The following is a 20,364-nucleotide window of genomic DNA, read 5'->3' on the forward strand; positions in this document are numbered from 1 at the left end:
CTTTTTTTTTAATTCATTCGGGAAGTCCAATTTCCCTTCAAATTTCAAAAGCGGAAACCGCCTTTTTGCGTATGATGTTTTTAAAATGTGAATCAGGATGCTCTGCAACGTGAACTATCATTTTGACGCGCTTTAATTGGGGTTTTATGGCAGGCTTTCGAGGTATTGCGGAACATTTTGACATTTGTTTGACGCTTTATTACAAAGTGTTTACTGTAGGCTTTTCTTCTTTTTTTTTTCTTTTTTTTTTTTTATCCCACATCGGTTAAACATATAATTCACCAAATGGCAATGAAATATAAAAACCTCCTGTGTGACATGCACAGGCGTGTAGTATGTAATAAGGAGGAACCGACGAGGTGCGGCGGGCGCTTAATAAGCATTAAGGGGACGGACAGTAGACGGTTCTTCGCCTTAGCTCGAGCAGGAAAACCAGCTAATCCGCCCTTCTGCGGGCGGGCTGCTGCTCTGACCTCTTGTTGTTCGGACTGGGTGTCCTCGCCAGACGTTTTGGATCTCTATCTTCGTCCCCCCAGAGAGACTCGTCTGTCCCTTTGTGTGAATGTCTCTTCCCCCCACCCCCCCAGCGCGTACGGTAGCCTGCGCTCTCTTTCTGTTTCCCCCCCCCACTCCCCCCGGTAATCTTCATAGATAACCTAGCTGTAATTTTCCTCATCCTGATCGTCTCTCCTCCTCAAGTTTCAGTTATGTTTTTTTTTTTTTGTTGTTGGTTGTTTTCTGCACATTTATCACCGGGATTTGTGCTCTCTAAAGTAAACCGATCGTATTGCGGTGCTCAGAAACGGTCGAGACTTACATCAAACGGCTTCCTGGATCCACACAATATGTTGTCCAGCTGCGTGGAAACTATTTCTGCAGCGGAAAGCAGTCAAAAATTCCCCCCGTAACTGGGCGAAAGTTTATGGAAATAAACATTTCTGCAGAATGTTTTCAATAAAGGAAACTTTAATGTCGAAAAAGAATGTATTATTACAGCAAGTTAAATCAACATAAACCACATTTTAAATCCACAATCCTAATCTGAGAGCCGGAGATAGAAAAAAAAACACACAAAAAAACGCAGGTGTATATTGTATATGTGTACATAATAAAAGTGTGTACCGAGGTCGCTGTGTGTGTGTGTGTGTGTGTGTGTGTGCGTGTGTGTGTGTGTGTGTGTAAGCGTACACCTGCTTGTCCTCGGGGGGAGTGGAGGAGGGGGGGGGGGGGGTAACACACACCACCGCGACACGTCTCTCCGAGGAGTCGCTGTATATTGAAATCTGAAATATGTGTCGCATCGTGACCAAAACACGGAACAAAGCCTTTTTAACTCGCGTGTTATTGATACCTCGGAGGGGGGAGGGACGAGGAACTAAATCATCACATTGTAGGGGAAATACGCCGGGCGCTGTTTCGCAACGGAGACCTCCGTGGCCTCTCGCACGATCGGAACAAAGACGGCGAGCGTAAAGCTGTCGGGTGAAAACCCCGCAGACCAAATTAAGCCAGAAAAATGAACCCAGCTTTCATTTTTTTTTGTTTTGTTTTGTTTTACCAGGGTGTGTTATTGACCCCGGAAGTATACGGTCGTGAATGTATAATCCAGGATTGGATTATCTCCTCAGTTTTCCCTTTTCAAAAAAACATACCCACAACTGCAGCAGAGCGGAGTGGGGTTTTCCATGACACCACTGATACCGGGAGGGCCCCCCCCCCCCATCCTCCTCCTTCCCCCCAAACCAAACCTCTGAGGGGTCCAACTCAGTGAAACTAACCCGAGGACAAAAAAAAAAAAAAAAAAAAAAGACGATGGTGGAGAAACTATTCGACGTTGCCCCGGTATCGGCGGCACGGAGCTAATAGATAGCAGGTGAAGGATGAGAAAGAGCGATGTCAACACTGCAATCGGAGCTCTCCTTTTGGCCGGCCTCCAGACCCGCTTAGCTCTTCAAATCAAGCGATGCTTTAGCAGTTGCCCACATGTGCGTGGGGGGGGGGGGGGGGGGCTTTTGGCGAGGATGCCCGAGACCGTCGTTTTTTTTTTTTTTGGGGGGGGGGGGAGGGGTAGGCGTGGGTTTTTTTTCCCCTCGGAGTCGGCCCGTCTCACGTGGAACAGATTATCGTAGCGTATGCGGAATACGTGCAGATAGGATTCGACCTTCGCGCCCCCCCCCCCCCCGCGAGGACGCGGCGAACTTGAGCTCGACCCCGGAGATCGGGGAGGGACGGTGATAAATTCGAGACGAAAAAGGCGTGCGTCGTGGCGGTGGCGGAGCGTACGGCATGTGCCGGTTCATCGACACCTCAACTGCAGCTCTTCGCACCGGGGCGTACGGCATGTGATTAAAGGACGTCATTGTGGGGGTGTCGCGGTGGGCTCGCGCTGTCTAACCGGCAGGCTTCGTTATTCATTAGTCAAAAAAAATAAAATAAAGTAGATGTCTTTCTAAGATACGAAGCAGCAGTTAAAGAACGTATTCTCCAGACATCCACATAGTCCAGCGATCCAAATACCTTAACAGAGTTTCTCTACAGAGCATACCGGGGATCCTGGAATGAATACGAAGCACCGGTCTGGGATTTTTATGTAATAAGAGCCCCTCGAACAGTTGCATAACAGCATAACTACGTATCTTTGATGGCTCAAACGCAGCAGTCATTTAAAGAAGGAACAAAAAGGCCCCTCCGCGGAAAGATTATGACGACCGTCGAACATCTGATCCGTTTTCCGGTGCTCCTTCTGGAAATAAGTGCACCCATTTATTAGATATTGGGCCTTAAAGAAAGGCGTGTCTGGGGACGTGCCTGGCTCGATCGACATGCCGTCAGATCCGTCTCTCGCTCCTCCTCAACTTCCTCACTTTTTGGTTTCAAGACAACAAGGTGGCGAAAGCCGAAGCACCAGACCCGAGGCTTTAAATCAGCAGTTCGCAGACCGGCGGGTGTCGTCACGGTCGGTCGCCGTGGTGATGCCAGAGGGGGGGGGGGGGGGAGTGCTAGAGGGGGGGGCGGGGGGTTCGTTCGTGGGCTCAGAGACAGTCAAGCTTGCTCGGGACGACACAAGAGCACAGTCACACACCAGACTAAAATGCAAATTATTGGAATAACATCCATCGTGTAGCATCGAGTGACACCAATATGATTTCCTCTGGAAGTTACGGCAAGAAACCGGGAGCTTTAGTCTGCTTTTTGACTCAGTTAAACTCACGTCGGGTTTGTCACCAAATCGGCTTCTTTCATGATCTCTGAAATACAGCACCGCTGCAGCCACCTCTCTCTGACCAATACAGAGACCGCGGCACGCCGCCTGAGCAGCTAGGACCAGGATGAGCCTTCGCATCGGTTGTAGGTCGGTCCCGGTTTGGAAGCACTTCCTGTTCCATAAAGGTTCATTTGAGGTTTGGCAGACTGAAATGGTTAAAAGCCGATATGAGTCACTAACACACAGTGTACTAACGGAGGTATGCAATTTGAGACACGGCTAAAATTTACGATGACTTTTCTTGTCTTGTTTTTCTGTAGTTCAAACCACTGTTGCATTTCACAGTCGGACATGAAACATACCATGGCAATAATGTAGATAAAAAGAATATATTTAATTTAAAAAAGTGACGTTAAGATTTATTTCTAAAGCTCTGATTTTTTTTTTTTTTTTTTTTTTTTTTTTAATCGGCGGGATTTCCAAGCGTCCCCGAACGCCTTGTTCAGATTTAACCGCAGTTCGGACCGACCGTGTCCTTTTGGTCTCGGCCTTTAACTTTCCCAAAGTCACTGACGTCAGTGGTTTCAACGTTTGCACCGGCAGTTTGCTTTGAGTCGGGCTGATGTCACTTCTTTTTTCAGAGGAAATGCATAAAAACTATTTCTAGAAAAAGGATCTTGAGCGTCCGAATTTTAAGAATACAAGGAACCAAAGTGTTTGGTAAAATGTTCTGTCCCGAGGGTGTTTTTAAAGCGTGACCGGAGTTTTCGTGAGGAAACATCCTCTCTACACAATGATCCTGCATGTCCAGTTTTTGGACCGACCAACAGGTCAACATCCAGTCGTTAAAACTGCAACACAACAACCACATTATAAAAACGTTTTTCAGTCACATCAGCGATCTGAACTTTCCTTTTGAGGACGGGTGTTTTTCTCGTCCTACATTTTTCCATCGTCCGGGTGTTGACAACCTCCGTTTAAGGACAGCGGCGCGTCACTGCTAGTAGGAAAACACACGGGGACACGCTCGGTCGCGGTCGGCGGCGGGGACGGTTTTAAACTTCAGCTCGGCGGAGGAAATCCAGAGCAGCGTTTTCATCTGCCCACGCTCGGGTTACAGTGTGTCCCTGTGCTCTCTAATCCACGTGTTTTTCTGGAACATGTTCGGCCTCATAAAGCGGACTATTAAGCACAAACCATTATACTTTGCTTTAAAAAAAAAACATTTCAAAATGAACCCGAGGGCACAGACGACATTAGACGGCAGGCAAAAGTTGAAAAACAAAAAAACGGGAGTTGGTGAAAGCAACACATGTGCGCTCACAAATGTCTCATACGGCTTAGCGAGACGAAATCCACTCATTCACCTCGGATGCTGTATTTTTAGAAAAAGACTGCAAATCCTCTGTCCCCTCCGGGCTGAAATCGGGCAGGGTTATTCTGAGGTTTTGCTTTAGGTGGATTACCGGATGTGTGTGTGTGTGTGTGTGTGTGTGTGTGTGTGTGTGTGTGTGTGTGTGTGGTTGTGTGTGTGTGTGTGTGTGTGAGTAATGTAATGGTACAGTATTCGCTGATACCATTATGAGCGGAGAGTTCAGAGCGCAGCGGAGATCACACTGTCTGGACTCCGGTAGCGCTATAATGGGATTCAGTCAGATTACTGTGATTACACTTGTAGTTGTAATTCGGGGCAGCTTTCTGGGGAGCCGCAGAGCTTCGGTTTCATTCACTCGTGTGCCAAGTTTGAATTTCCTCAATGGGCTCGGGATCGTACTACGTGCGCGGAGGATTTTGGTCTATTTTCTACTCTTCGTAAAAAAAAAATATCCCAAAGATCGCTGGTTTAAATCATCGGATCATCTGACTTGTCGGCAGTGTCCTCTTGAGCAAGGCGGTTCCACCGGTGTGCAGAAATGTACCTGTTTTTTGTTTGTTTTTTCAAGCTCCTGCGTGAACTAACAGTAGATTCTGACCTTTAGTTTTAGCTACTTTATTTTGGTGAGTTTGGTGCTCGATAACTCGACGTTCTACAACGTCCACGATTCTCAGCTGCTCTTTATGTGAAGAAGAAACTGTCTGAGGGATGAATCAACACTGAGAGGAAATATTACACGATATGTTCTCATTCAAAAGTCAATTAAAAAAGGAATCGATTTAATTTGCCGATTGTCATCTGTGATCTGTAATCTCTAGCCGTTAGTGCAATATATAGCCAAAATAAAGCTCTCTGATTGGATGTTTCGAATATAAATGCACATTAAGGGTTGTAGTTTCATGTTCACAGTCTTGAACTTTTGACTTTTTATTCAAGAACCAAACATTTTCAAATTTTCTGACTCCCTCTGATTGGAAACCGGACGATACTACGCCCCGCCCACCGATAGCTGTAACCTGACTGCACCACAGACCTGTCAATCAAACAGACACGCCCCCAATAACAATGACGGGATCATTTTGAGATGGACTGTGGGGGAAAAAAAAATAAGGAGTGACTAACAACACAGAGATTACTCGTGGAGAAAAGAGTACTGACTTTGAATTTCATGCCAGAAGTTGAATGGGAGTCTACGGAGCCGGAGGCTTTTTGGAGCGAGCCGACCTCTAGTGGCACTCGGTGGTATTGCAGCTTTAAGGCACTTCCGCATCGGCCTCATTTTTCCGTACCCGGAAGCTACGAACACTTTCACATACAGTTATTATACAGACATAAGTGTAACATCTAAATTCTTTGAGCTCCTCTCCTGTAAACACAACCTGTAGATGTGATGAGACGTAAGTGAGAAAACACTCCCCGACCCTTTGAGGCCAACGCAACGTTGAGCTACAGATGGCATCACGCCACCTTCGCCCACGTGTGATGCTCAGGTGAGCGACTTAAGGCGACGCCTGCCAAGCCGAAGGTCTTAAGAATCTAAAAGGAGGTCGTCCAGCTTCCCTCCTACGCGCTTCGCCGCGCGTCAGCACGCTGCGCAAACGGGGTAAACAAGACGGTTATGAGACAGTCGAGACGGCCACTCGGGAGATGACTCGCAGTCCCAGACGGTGCGCCCCGGTCTGGCCGACTCCCCTCAGAGATGTCTACGGCCTACATGCCTCGTTCTGCCGTTTACTCGACAGCTTCCTCCGCACCGCGGCTTCACGCGCTAAAAGGGGTTAAAAAAAAAAACAACAATACGTCTTTGCTTATTTTTTTTTTATTTTTTTTTTAAACCGAAGCAACTGGTTCGCGACTATAAAAGCTCTTTTGTTCCCGCTTTTTTTTTTTTTGTCCTTAAAATACCTTGTAACACACAACGCGGCACAATGTGGGCTCAGGTAACGCGATCGGAGGCTTGTGTTTGCTTTGTGTGTGCGTATCGGATACCAATGGGGACCGCTTCAGTCACTGCAGGCTGATCTCTCTCAGCCATCAATCAAAACCAACTCTGCAGTTATTTTTTTCCACCCGCATACTTCAGATGTAAGTGTCCCCACCACCCCCCCCCCCCCCTCCCAGAACAACATCGGTTCCATGACGTGCCTGTGCAGGCATGTGACATCGAGCGCGGTCATTCGGGACTTCGACTCGGGAGTTTTTTTTTTTTTTAAGTGCACCCTTGAAGCAAATCCCCCTTTGTTAGTCCTTCAGATACTGAAGGGTGTTTTTACAGTAGGTCGGAGGCTGTTGACAACACGAGGGCCGCTTGTCTTTCATCGTCACTCACCTGTCTTGGAGTGATACCCCCCGTCACGTCCCCCCCCCTCCCCACACACACACACACCCCGTCCCGCCCTCCATCAACCGTCACTCCCCAGCTCATCTCAGTGGCACATCAAAGCTCCTTAATCACCAAAGCTGCAGCTGAGAGACCACAACAAAAGCAAAAGGAGCAGTGGGGGGAAACTCCCCAACCTCTGACCCCTTTCCCTTATGAGACTCCCCTACGAGGAGCCAAAACTCTCAGATGTGGCACACGTGAACCTCCTTTATTTGCATCCGAGGCGGGGGTCGGTTCTGGCAACCGGATCGTACCTGACATGGGGAACGAGCGTGGGCCCTCCGGAGACCACGAGACTTTCAGAGAGAGAGAGAGAGAGAGGGGTTGGGGGGGGAGGCACTAAGCCGAAAGTCCAATTTCCTCGTCTGTCTCGGGCGCTCGAGGCTCCCAGACGCTGCGGTCGTATGGGAAAAGCAGCCGGAGGAAGCGTCGAGCGAGGCCAGTCGCAGAGGTTACCGTGTAATATATCACAGGCTCGGCTGTAATAAAAGCAGAGGGAGGAAGACTTGTCAGGGAGGAATGGCCTTGATCTCGTGCGTCTGCGGAGCGTTGAGGTAACGCCGTTCGGACAGGTGATCTGAAGGCTCGCAGACGGAGTTCAGGTCGGGAGAGGCGGACGCCGACGGGCTCTCACGGCGGCGAGGGTACGCCTCGGGGTCAAAGGTCAACCAACCGCGGCGCGGCGGCGACGAGTCTGTGGCAATATGCAAAAAAAAAAACATAAATCATTAAAAAAATGAACTGGAGCCGGAGCCGTTAATGAGTAGATGCAAAGAATGCAATTCAATCTCAACCAGTTACGACATCAAAATACTGCTTGCACAATTCTAGCATGACCGTGACTCATCAAAATATGTAATGCATAAATAACAAGACAACAGACTGCCAGGATTATTTTGTACTTTTGTTTTCAGCTGCTTTAAAGCAGTTTTTCTTTGTCGTAATTCATCACAAACGTAATCTTTTTGGGCATTTGAACTTGAATTCGGGACCTCTGGATATTCTGGAGGATATTTCGTCCTGACTAACTAGACAAGAGACTAAAAACAGCTGATTGGAAACGTGCTCTCCAAAACCACAACCTGCTGCCAGGATTCCCTGAACTTTGCTCTATTTCTGACTAAACTCGACGAATTGTTTTTCTTTTCCAAAGGAACTGGTTGCTGCAGGTCCAAACGAAAACGTGTGGCACACTCGAAGGGCCAAGACAGGCGGTCACAGAGTAACCGGAGAAGGGAAAGAGTTTAAAAAAAAACAAAAAAAACACGAACACGAAAACAGGACGAGTGAAAAGAAGCAACGTGGGTGAGAGATGTAGAGATGAGGCAGAGTTTATTCCTCTCCCCTCATCTGCTGTCCTCCTATTCTCCGAGGCTCCGGCCGGCGATGGGTATCTGGGCCTGCATATTTTCGGACTGATCCCTCCCCGGGGGGGTTCCTCAAAACGGCCCCTCTGTGTTTTGGGCAAGCTTGAAAGGGAGCTGATAGTATTCAAAGTGCCACGACGAGAGAGTGACGCACGCAGTCACCGGCGTTTTATCTCCACATCGGCAGCTGGGAGCGCGGCTCCAAACGCATGCCCGCCCGTCTCGCGTTTCTGCCGCGGCGGCCCCAGATGCAAAACGGACCATGAAAGGCGCTTCACAGGTCAATGACTCGGTGATTTATGAGACGGCGGAGCTACCGCGCCGTGACAATACGCGGCGCTGTCACCTGAAGAGGTGCCTCCGAGCTCTGGAAATTTTATAGGCCGCTGTACCCCCGAAGATATAAAAAAAAAAATTAATTAATTAATTAATTAAAAAAAAAAAAAAAAAAAGACCAAACCATAAATCGCTACCTCGTGCAGAATGCCGGTCAGCTGATAAGTACATTGTGTTTAATGTGGCCGCGTGGTTGGCCTAATGTCGAACAGATTCGGTCTGGTCGCAGAGCAACAGGATGTAAGTTGTAATTCAGACCAACCGAGATGTTTTCCTGCTACCCTGTCAGGAAAACTGGCGAACAGCCGCCGTGAAGCTGGAATCTAAGAGGCGAGCGGATGTCGCTTTAAAAAATAAAAAGAAAGAAAGAAAGGCCTCGGGTGAAGACGCGTGTCTGTCTTTTCCTCGCTCGTATCAGCGGCGCAGATCAGGGAGGACTTTTGAAGGCCGTTCTGATAAACAATCATATGTTCACCTAGAATTAAAGTACGAGAATAATACCCCGAAAATAAATTCCAGCTTGTGGTTGCTTGTATTTTTGCCTGCGTCATTATTCTCATTTTGCAAATGTTTATGGTTGTTTTGTGTGTTTATGTAGTCATTCTTGGGTTGTTTTCAGCTGTTTTGCTTCTATTTTTTTTTTTTGTAATTTGTATTTGTTTGTTGCACTTTTGTGTTGTAATAATTTTTGTGTCATTTGCAGCTGTTTTGCATTTGTTTTGAGTCATTTTGCATCTGCTGGTGGTTGTTTTGTGTATTTTCATAGTTACTTTTGAGTCATTTGCAGTTGTTTTGCATCTTTTTTCTGATTGGTTTTCATCAGATTTTGGTCATTTTGCATCAGTATGTGGTCCTTCAATGAGTTTCTGTTGTCATCTTCGGTCATTTTCAGTGGTTTTGCTTCTATTTTTAGTCATTTTGTATCCGTTTTTTGTTTTGCATCTATTTTGCGTGTATTTTTTTTAGTTGCTTTGTGTTCACTTTGTATCTGTGTAGTTGTGTTTTGCTATTCCTTGCATTTGGTTTTTGTTTACATAGTGGTTGCACATTCTGTAGCTGTTTCTTTGTTGTCAGTTTCATCTCTTTTTGGTTGTTTTGTGTTTCTTTCTGTTACAATTTATACATGAAGACGGTGGAGTTCCCAGAGCCTTTATCAGCTAAAATGATCCGGGTGTACATAAAGTCTATACATGTTTAGTCTGACCACGTCTACGGGGTGTTTACGAAGTGTTTACAGGTTTTAAATATGATTATTAAAAAAAAAAAAAAAAAAAGAAAAAGAAGCTCCACAGAAGTTTAAACGCTGCTTACCTTCTCGCCTCGACACGCCGGGCCCATCCCTGGATAAATTAGGAGTTCAACACAGCGCTCTGATGCGACACTGGAAAAGACACAAAAAGTACAAAGTATTATTATATTGGTTTCTTGGTCTCAAGGAAAATGATATTGAATAAAGTGGCCTTGCGGTCGAATACAATAGGTGTAACGTATGAAAGCAGCATTTGTTCGCATCGAGCACATCTCCTCAGCTCTGTTCTAGCAAATGAATGCAAACATTTCCATCCTTTTCCAACTAACACCGTCACATCGCTTAAAATTTCAAACCTGAGTCCCATTGTCTGAGCTTTAGGTACTTGTGCATCCTATTTTGGCTCCTCGTGTTCACGACTTTGTAGTAGAGTGAGTGATTTTTCACACAACGCGGCGGGATGTGATGCTTCTTGGTGTGAGACGGTCGTATTGATGAATGGATGTTGGAAAAGGCTCCAATCAGAGGCATGACAGATGAAACGGAGCAGACAGGAACTCTTTTAAACCTTTTCTCTGCAAATATAGTCGCTATTATGAACATAAAGCAACACTTGAAGGAGAACTTGAAGCAAGTATGATGTTCTCAAGAACCATTTCATATCGAAATGTTGCTGAAAACATGTTTTCAACCAAAAATTAAAGGCGTAATCAACATTATTCAAACTTTTACCGGGTGGAACTGAAGAAATTATGAAATTATGAGTCACTTAGCAGTGAAATAGTCATCGGGAAGGTTTTCTATAACGGTCATGTTGTTTTTGAAAGTTTCATATTGTATTTTATTATTTTAATTTATTATTTTTAGATAAAAAAAAAAAGGTTTAAAAAAAAGATGGGAATCCACAAGTTGTTTCATATTAAAATTGTTTCATATGTCAGTGTAAAAACTCTGAAATTATGGGATGTCTTTATCTGTTACATACAAATAAATCCAGGTCTAACACAAAAGCAAAAGGCAGAAAATTATTTCCATTCATGAAAAAAAAAAAAAAAAAAAAGTTACTGAAGTTCAGGACCGCTGACAAAAACAGAGCACTGGTTCCTCCTAGTGTTCACTGCAGGTACTGCAACCCGACACTGAGTGGGAATCTAAACTTGGCACACGCAGTAAAATTCCATTTATCGCTTCTATAAAAGAAACGCTGGCTCCAGCTGTAAACCTTTCTCTAACGTGTGATTCTGTTTCTCCTCTTCAAAACCGTAACAGCAGGGGAAGCTTTTTTATCTTTTTACAGGATCGTTCACAGAAGTCCCCCTCACTGAGTCCTCCCAGTGGTCCGGGTGTGTGTGTGTGTGTGTGTGTGTGCGTGTGCGGTGTGTGTTTCACGTTCTGATGCTTCCACACCGCAACGCTGTCGTGACTCGGAGAGCCAGACTGTGTGGGCCCGTGAGTCAGAGAAGATACGGGCCACCTGCGGCCTCGACCAGCTCACTTGGCCAGCCGTGACTGCCGCTGCGCCCTGATCGGCTACTGCAATCTGCGGTCGCCGGGTCTGGACCAGAAGCACTTACTCATATGGACCTGAGATGAAGGAAAGTCCCAGACAAAAGTCACGTCTCAAAGAGCAGCGGCCTCGTAATTCTTCCCGTGGACCGAAAGTAAATCGCAGCTCTGAAGTCTTAAAAAAAAAAAACGTTGAGAAATGACTGGTTTCCCCAGCTGCTGAATTCCCCCGCCGAGCCTCCCACGATGACCACATCTTGACCAGTTTTCTCTGTTAAGCCAACAAAAATGCTCCGCGCCGGACGTCGCATAACCCGGGCCCTTTGAGGTTGACCACGAGTCACTGAAAAAAGAGGGGGACAACACCCCCGTCCCACCGTCCCCTCCGATAGGCTTTGAAGTGGTGGCAGATTGCGCACAAACAACATAAACCTCCCTCTGCGACAAACACTGCGATTTACCACCCAGGGCAAGGAAATGGCCACTGAGACGAGCTCCATTCGGTTTATAGGGCTGTTTTGTAGCCTTCGTACCTCCGGACGGACGCTCTTTTGTGATGGGCCGCTTTGAGAATGCTGGAAATGAGTGATTCCCAAAGAGGATAACCCCCCCCGCCCCCTCAAATTAATGAGGGATTATTTTCAGACGGACCTCCAGAAAACTAATAAGAAGGAGCGGCTTTAGCTAAACAACACCGAGATAAGTGGTGGAGACATTTTATTGACTTTGTATTTGATGAGAGAAGTTGAATGGGATTGTATGGAGCGCGGGGGGGGGGGCTTTTTGGAGCCGACCTCTAGTGGCACTCGGTGGTACTGCAGCTTAAAGCACTTCAGCATCTGCCTCATTTTTCAGACCTGGAAGCTACGAACACTTTTATATACAGCCTGTGATCTAGGATACGCTTTCACCACACATTAAGTATATTCTGAAGAATGATCCAAGATAATTTCTTCAAACTTGTCAGAAACGTTCACTTGGTCCCACGAATGAACTGATTAGATTTTGACCATCTGAAGTCAAAGGTCAAGGTCATTGTGACCTCACATCGACCCATTCTCAGGAACGGGATATCTAAAGAAGGCTTGGAAGGAATTTCTTTAAAACTCAAAGCACAAACGTTCACTTAGACGCAAAGGTGAACTCATTAGATGTCGGGGGGGGGGGTCAAAGGTCAAGGTCCTCTGTGACCGCACATCTGTCCAATTCTTGAGAACGCAATATCTCATGGACGCCTCGAAGGAAATCTTTCAGATTTGGCACAAACATTCACCTGGACTCAAGGATGAATTGCCATGGTCAAGGTCAAAGGTCAACATCAGTGTGACCTCACATCCATCCCCTTTTGTAAACGCGATGTCTCAAGGAAAATGTTTTCAAACTCGTCACAAACGTTCACTTGGTCCCACGAATGAACTGATTCAATTTTGACCATTAATTGTCAAAGGTCAAGTTTATTCTGAAAAATGGTATCTGACCCCGAGCGATGACTCCTTAATGGATGAACTGGCATGTATTTCCATCATTGTAACGTTTGAATGAAAACAGGGGAGACAGGCAATGTTGTGTTTTGTAAGTCTTTGTTTCTCTATAAAAAATAAAGTATTAAAAAAACGAACTACACAAGACTGCACGTGTACATTACATGAAAAATGTATACACGTGTGTACACAGGATTCAAATTTCGTATCATCCCAGACTGACTATCACTGTTAAGATCTATGTTTTAGTATTCTTTCATGTTATTCATGGATTATAAACAGTTTTCAATTATAATCAGCCGAGACTGTAATTATTACTACTTTTTTATTATTATCTGTATCTCACTTCTGTATCATTTTCCGTACGTTTGAAAATAATAAAAAGAAGAAAAAGACTGGACTCACCGTTGGCGGGTGGATCGCCACAACTTCCTATTTTAGATTTTAAAATTAAAAGCCCTCAAGCGTTTACAGTCTAGCCACATACTTGGTTGTCACCTATTACTCTAACAATTTAATAAATAAATAAATCCAATACATATATGTTGTCGTTTTAAAAAAAATCATAAAAATAATAATCAGCAGAGAAACATCATGTTTTTTTCTATTCAGAAGTAAAACTTCAAATATTTGGATTCTGTGAGTAAACTCTACTGACTGAAGCCTTTAATGACAAACAAAGCTGTGATGTCTCAAATGACCATTAGAGGGCGGCATTTTCTAAAGAATCAAAGGCTCTGTCTCTTCTGACATCCTGTGACTGACTGAAGGTGCTCTTTCTCAGTTAGTCTCAAATTATGTGTCTGTTATCTGTAGTACAGGAAAGCAGGGATGTGGGAAATGATTCAAAATAAGTTTTTAAGACTCGCCCGACACAATAAAAACCATTATTTGGGGATCTTTTTCTGGAGATTCTCGCCTCTTTATGTTTCCAAAAATCATTCAAACGTTTCAATCTGAGAAGTGAAAACAAGTGTTCAAACATTAACGGCATGATCTGTGATGAGGGGTCACATGTAAACAAGGTTGAGAAGTTCAAGTATTGTATGCTATAACTATATTATATAGCTATGTAACAGTATCATGTGAGTTAATGGGATCCAAACGACTTCGAGACATTTTATCCAAAAATTCAATTAAAGGATGAAATTGTGAAATTACAAGTCCATTTAGTCCATGACAAATAAAGCAATCATTACTCTGCTCTGCACTCGTATGCATGATCTGTGTGTGAACAACCTTCCTGCTGGACCTGTGAGGTCGAGTTCTTCGCCTCCCTGAGAAAACTTCTGCAGGGACTGAATGGACCGTCAGGAGCTCAGCGACGATCAGATAAGAGGACAAAGTGGCTCCTGTACTCCAGCAGAGGGCCGCCTCACTCACCTCGCTTACCTTCCCCCCCCCACACACACACACACACACACACACACACACACACACACACGCACACACACCGATGTGAAGTGAAGTCAACCCTGTTTTATGGAGAGTGTCGGGACGGAGGCGGCTGCATGTTTTACAGACTGTAAAAAAATACAACTCTGAGGGAAATTCTGAATCAAAACGGACTCGACTTTAAAAGAAAAACTCTTCAAGGTTATCATTCAAGGCGAAAAAGTTCAGCTCCGGTTTACATTTTGGCGAACAGGACTGCACACCCGCGTTCTTGCTCGTCACTTTTTTGTCGAAACTGTTGCAGTGACGGTGGAGTTCAACATTCGTAAAGGTGCCGAGTCTCGGCTTAAATCTGTGGTTCACCTCGGTATAGAAAGAAGTGAGCGGGAGATAAAAAAAAAAAAAAAAAATTCCTTTTACTACGTAGTGCCCAAAGTTCAGGGGTTCAAAAGTAAGTGGGCGGATTCAGACGAAGTTTCACGAAAGGATTTGGTATTTTTGAGTTCTGGATCTCCTCCCGGGTCTCACTGGTCCGGTCTGGTCCTGCAGCTCAGTTACACTGAGATCGCGTGATAAACTCTTCCAGGTCTCTTCAGCGGCACGCTTTCGATCGTCGTCCCGCTGAATGACGAGTGTCGATACGTTGGTCTGAATCTGCTCGCTCAGACTTCTCCTGCGTTTCCCTTCATTCATCCTGTTGCTTCTGTCTGCAGCGAAATTAGCGATAAATGCCGTAGAGGTCATAAAGTCCACGATTGATCCTTAATGAGGAGGTTTTCTAGTTTTCCTGTGCAGACCTGCTGCTTGGAAATGAACTGTTTCTTTTGGTATTAGCAGGCCAACAACCTCTAATATCGCTGATAGATTTGTTTGAGCATCATTTTTATCTTCTTCGCTTGCGTGGTCACGTCTTTGTGCCTCACCACGAGCTTGTTTGCGCATGAACGAACGTTGAAAGGATGCACATCTGCGCGAGAGACACTCAACAGCCAAGTGTCCAGTTACTTTTGAACCCTTTCAATCTGGGTAGTGTGTGTCGAAAAGCTCACATCTCCCACACAGTTCGGTCTATATTGATGAAATCCCACTCAAATGAAAGCTGAGACTTGGCACTTTAATGTGGCGTCCATCACTGTAGTTCAACTAGAATAAAGTCAAGCAGAGAGGATTAAATATGCAGCGCTCCAAATACTGAGAATCTGGATAATAGAGTTGGCTGAAAGTTGGCTTTTAAGCTGAAATGGCTAATAAATGAGGTCATTTTTAGTCTTTCGGTTGAAAAAAATGTGTTTAAAACCAACGTGCACATCAAAAGTCGAAACGTTTTATATAATAGGCCTTGATTAAGGTTTATAGTATTTTGTATTTAGCCTGGAAAAAAACGATTTGGACTACTGTCAAACACAAAAAAATTCAAACCAGACCGCTGAAAAATGACGGCGAAACATAAATGTGTTTTTTAAAAAAAACAATAAAATGATCAACAATATCAAATATAATGATCACTACCATGACCAATATATCAGCTAAACCTACACGCGGCGCCGTACAGACGCGAGTTCCTTTCGCTGTAACTTAAATCTCGAGCGCGAGATCAAACTGAAATTTCTTTCCGATTATGAACCGACGCGTCCGATGAGCTCACTTAAGCAATATGTGACCCATAAAAACATAAAAATAATGAGGTTGCACCATCACGGGCTGCAGATGTTATCGCAGAAGAATGCATGAGGTCACCCGATCGAAACCGTAATCTTGTGGTCCAACCTCTCCTCTTCCTCCTCCTCCTCCTCATCGTCATCATCCCTCTCTCATTCTTCTATCGCAATCAGGGAGAAAAAAAAAAAAACAGTTCCAGCAAGCTCATTAAAATTCCTGCCTGTGAGAGCGTCCAGCGGGCCCGACACCGTCATTCGCCCTGTTTTCGGAGGCACAGGCCGGGTTTTGAGAGCGGGAGCGCTCAGGCATGATTGCAGGCGCACACACAGAGAGGGACAATAGGGGGCAGCACCTCGAGCCCGGAGAGCAGCCGGGCCTGACGGGTCCCCCAGTGACTCGGAGCCTCTTCATCCTCCTCCTCCTCCTCCTCCTCCTCCTCCTCTCTGCGTGCACCGAACAGGTGCCGAGGAGCGACCTGCGCGGAGCTCCTTTCTTTCTTTCTGCACATAAAAGACGGGGGGAGGTCACGCGAACACGCTAAGCCGGCCGCTTTTGTTCGGGAGTCTGTTGCTGCGTTTCAAACGGCACCAACGCTCAGCGTTTGAGGCGCGCGCTGTCGAGGACAGAAACACGCAGTGGGCTACAAGTACCGGGATGATACACTCGAAACTAAAAAAAACAACAACAACAACAACAAAAAGTGCGAAACGCTTGGACGCTAAACGGTCGCCGTCTCGGCTCTGCACGGGAAGGGGCGGGGCCACAGACCTAGCCTTGACCGGCTACGCCGTTCATGTGAACGCATCGTGACACATGATTATAATCCAATAATCACAATGTGAGCCGTTGTGTTGAATCGCGATCGATCGCGCGGAGGCATCTAATAAAGAGCACAGCTGTTAAACTTGGTAAAGTCGTGTGAATTTAAAGAAATGCACATCTGACATTGTTTTTTGTGTCGTAATTTAAGACGGAGCTCATTCAGTAGAACTGTAACTATGACGTTACTCTTATCAAATTTTTTTTTTTTTTTTTTTTAAAAAGGCCCATCTGCACTGAAAAACTAAGTCGTATACTGCGGGTAGTTTTTATGTCGGTCTTGGTATCTGCAGAACTCTTTTTCTCTGTTTTGCTTCTTTTTGGATTCTCGCCTCCCGGCCGTACTTTGTCGCATGCGAGTTCACCGGCTCGTTGTTCAGGCGTCGGCAGGCATCAGGTGCTTTCAACCGTCCTGAAGGGAGAGATTAAGCGTGCTGAACGTTACGGGAGAAGGAGTCCGTTTGTGCCGCTGCGTGTGTGCAAACGCTGTCCTTGTTGCCTGAATAAAGCTTTTCCAGTAGTTTTGTTTTGTGTTTCTACTGTATTTAAAACGTTTTTTTGGGTTTTTTTTTTTACCTTCACTGCTTCAGTTCAGGAACGATGTATTCATCAACGACCTATGTCGAGGACATGAACGCTAGAAGTCCTAATTCTCATGCGGTATTATCACGCGGGGTGGACAGTTTAGATGCGATGATATATAAATGTAATAAAAATACATATTTTCTGTACTTTTTCTGGAGTGAAATTAAGGCGTTATATTTAATATTGAACCGCTGGGTTTCCAATCAAGTGGCTTCTGGGTGTTAAGGGTGTTAAATTCATTTTTAATGAATGCGATATTGTGCCGTGAAAAGCGCGGAGCGAGGTCCTGCTGCCCAAATCGACTTTTTTGTGCTTTTTTTTTTTTTTTTTTTTTAATTTTGGCATTAAATGACTAAATTCAATTAAGATCACCACACATTCAATTTTGGATCAAGGAGTGCGAGGCTGTAGAAAATCTGCACAAACAGCAGGAGGAGCAGGAGGTCACGGATCTGAACCTCTCCTCCATCAGAGATCACGCCGAACACTTCAGCAACACCATCTCGTCATCGCGACGCACACGAGGCCGCCGTCCAACCAACTAAACTCCACTGGGGTGAATAATAAATCGTAGAACGCACATCACTGTTCATAACTAACCCAGACTACATCGCATTATGGTGACATCACAGAGGGCTCGTACGGCCAAACATTAAAGCTCACGATAGGGTCGTTTTACAGACCCGGAGTTTCAGAATAGCGAGTACTGCGGTAGCTGTCGGAGCCAGAGTGACCGGTTTAAAACCCAGTGTGATAACTGTGCGCAACTTCAGTCCGCCGATCAGACGTCAGTTTCCCGATTTTCACCGACCAAAAAGCTGAAACTCGATGACCTATAACGAACAGAGAAACGCGCTGCCGTTGCGCCGAGCCGGCAAAAAACCAGAATCCTCACACTTCTGCACTTTCACTTTGAATTCATCACTTTTACTTGTACTTTATGTTTTATTAACACTTCTCCATCCGTCTCTGACTCCACTCGTTTCCTTTCTTTCCTTAGAAAGAAGTATTAATTAAATAAAACAACACAAAATAAAGCCTTCAAATGGCTTATTTGAAGTGAAATCTACTCTAGAATACATGCAGCACATAATAAATGCTGTTTGTCCGCAGCGGATCGCTGCTGTCCCGCCGCACCGCTGAATAAAAAGGTTCCAGCCAAAGATGAAAAAAAAAAAAAAAAAAAAAAAAAGCCTGGACGTGAATACACGAAGCATGAATTATGAAGATGGGTTGTTGTCTACTTTTTTTTTCTTTTTTTTTTTTACATCCAGCAGATCTGGCTTTAAAGGTTTGGATGCATCTGTTGTTGGATGTGCGTTTGGTTAGTAAAAGATAAGAGAGGACTTTGATTATTCAACCCGCGGAGAATCACAGAAAGAAATTCCACTGCAGCTCAGCCTGTTCTTCTTTTTTTCAAACTGATGATATAATGTCGGCAAAAAAAAAAACAACAACTGTGATTGGTGGAACTGATGCAGATTCAAAGTGTGCTGACTCCTTTGACTTTGTAAACGGGCTCCAGCAGACACACTTTCACTGTAAAGCCCGTGAAAAATCGAACAATAAATGAAACTTTATCTAACTTTTTTTTTTTTTTCATGCCGTCTACCGCTGCTGGATTGAGTTAGCCCGGCCCATCTGGTGCAGCAAATGGCCCAACTCACCAGGGAGCGCGAGGGGAGTGAGAGAGGAGGAGATGGTGAAGGAGGAGGGAGAGAAGAGGGGGGAGGGGGGTGGATTGAAAACAGATCAGCAGCCTGAAGATCTCAACACCACCGCATGTCTCTGCAACAACTGCCGAGAGAGGCCAAACCGCGTTCACTTCCAAACTTTTACGCGCACTGGAGGGACGACAAAAAAAAACAACCAAAAACAACAAAAACAAAAACAAGCGCATTACGCATCATGTTAGTTTGCTGAAAAACGCGCGTAAAAGCACGCACGCACGGAGCGCACCTCCGGGAGAAGATGGATTGTAAGAAAAAGTTCGACTGAATCGCTCTCCGGGACAGAGAGGAGGAGGCGGAGGAGGGGAAGGAAGGAAGGAGGACTGCCGTGTAAAAACTCCGCGGCTCTCTTCTCAACTTTTTTTTTTTTTTTTTTTTTTTCTAAAACTCGGTTCATGGAGTTTCGCGTCGTGTCCGGAGAGGCTTGTTTGCGCGTTTTGCGTTCGGCGGCGGTGCCAGCTCAGTTGTAGTTTATTTTTTTTTTACGGGAAGCAGAAAAAGTTTTTCCTCCCTCGGACACAAAAAAGAAAAAAAAAAGAAAAAAGAAAGACGGGAGTGGAAGAGTCTCGAGCCTCGAGGAGAAAGACACGGCGGAGAAAGGTACGGGACTTTGTGGGGATGCTGACGGCAGCGCTCTTGGCTTCCACTTCTCTTCTGTGTTTTCTTTTTAATCTTTTATCTTCGCACTCTAATGTTGTTTTAAAAAGTCTTTTACTCCTCCTCCTCCTCCTCTTCCTCTCCTCTCTTTCTCTCTCTGCTGCCTTTGCGTGTCAACGGCAGATGAGGTTTAGGGCAGCTTCGCATCTCATTTGCACTTTGAACTTATTTGACACAGGAATCCAAAAAAATTTTTTTTGGTCCTGCAACTTGATCCATATGGGAAGAGATGTGATCAGAATGCTCGGCGCCAATCCCTCTCCCCAACACAAACCTTTTAATAGTTCAACACTAAATGGTTGTTGTTTTTATTTAATCTGAAGGCTCCAAACTGAAAATGACTCCAGATTTTTTTTTTTTTTTAAGATAAAGATCCAAATATTTAAAAAAAATTTTTTTTTTTTAAACCTGCACATTTAACTCCGAGTAAATTTTCCAGCACTTTTAATTTCTGTTTTCACACACTCCCCCCCCCCCCAAAAAAAAAAAAAAACAAAAAACTAGTAAAACAATTATAATGTCACCAAGGCTGTCACACTTTCCTCCACTTTAAGAGCACTTTTAATCTCTTAATGCTCTGAAGAAAAGAGACAAACGGGGAGCAGAAATGCAGCGGC

At 45.0% G+C, this 20,364-nt stretch overlaps 1 protein-coding gene across 1 annotated transcript in view; it reads left to right on the plus strand.

The window, feature by feature from the left end:
- The first annotated feature begins 19,115 nt into the window (after nucleotides 1-19,115).
- gli2a (GLI family zinc finger 2a) overlaps nucleotides 19,116-20,364 on the plus strand; it is an 80,373-nt gene continuing 79,124 nt past the window's right edge. Inside the window, exon 1 of the mRNA XM_069717036.1 lies at nucleotides 19,116-19,690. The gene's annotated coding sequence lies outside the window, so the exon portion shown is untranslated. The remainder of the gene's footprint in view (nucleotides 19,691-20,364) is intronic.

Source organism: Brachyistius frenatus, unplaced genomic scaffold (genome assembly GCF_029030835.1).
Source record: "Brachyistius frenatus isolate BFR_SWC_R1_liver_20210118 unplaced genomic scaffold, ASM2903083v1 Contig_167, whole genome shotgun sequence".
Lineage (NCBI taxonomy): Eukaryota > Metazoa > Chordata > Actinopteri > Embiotocidae > Brachyistius > Brachyistius frenatus.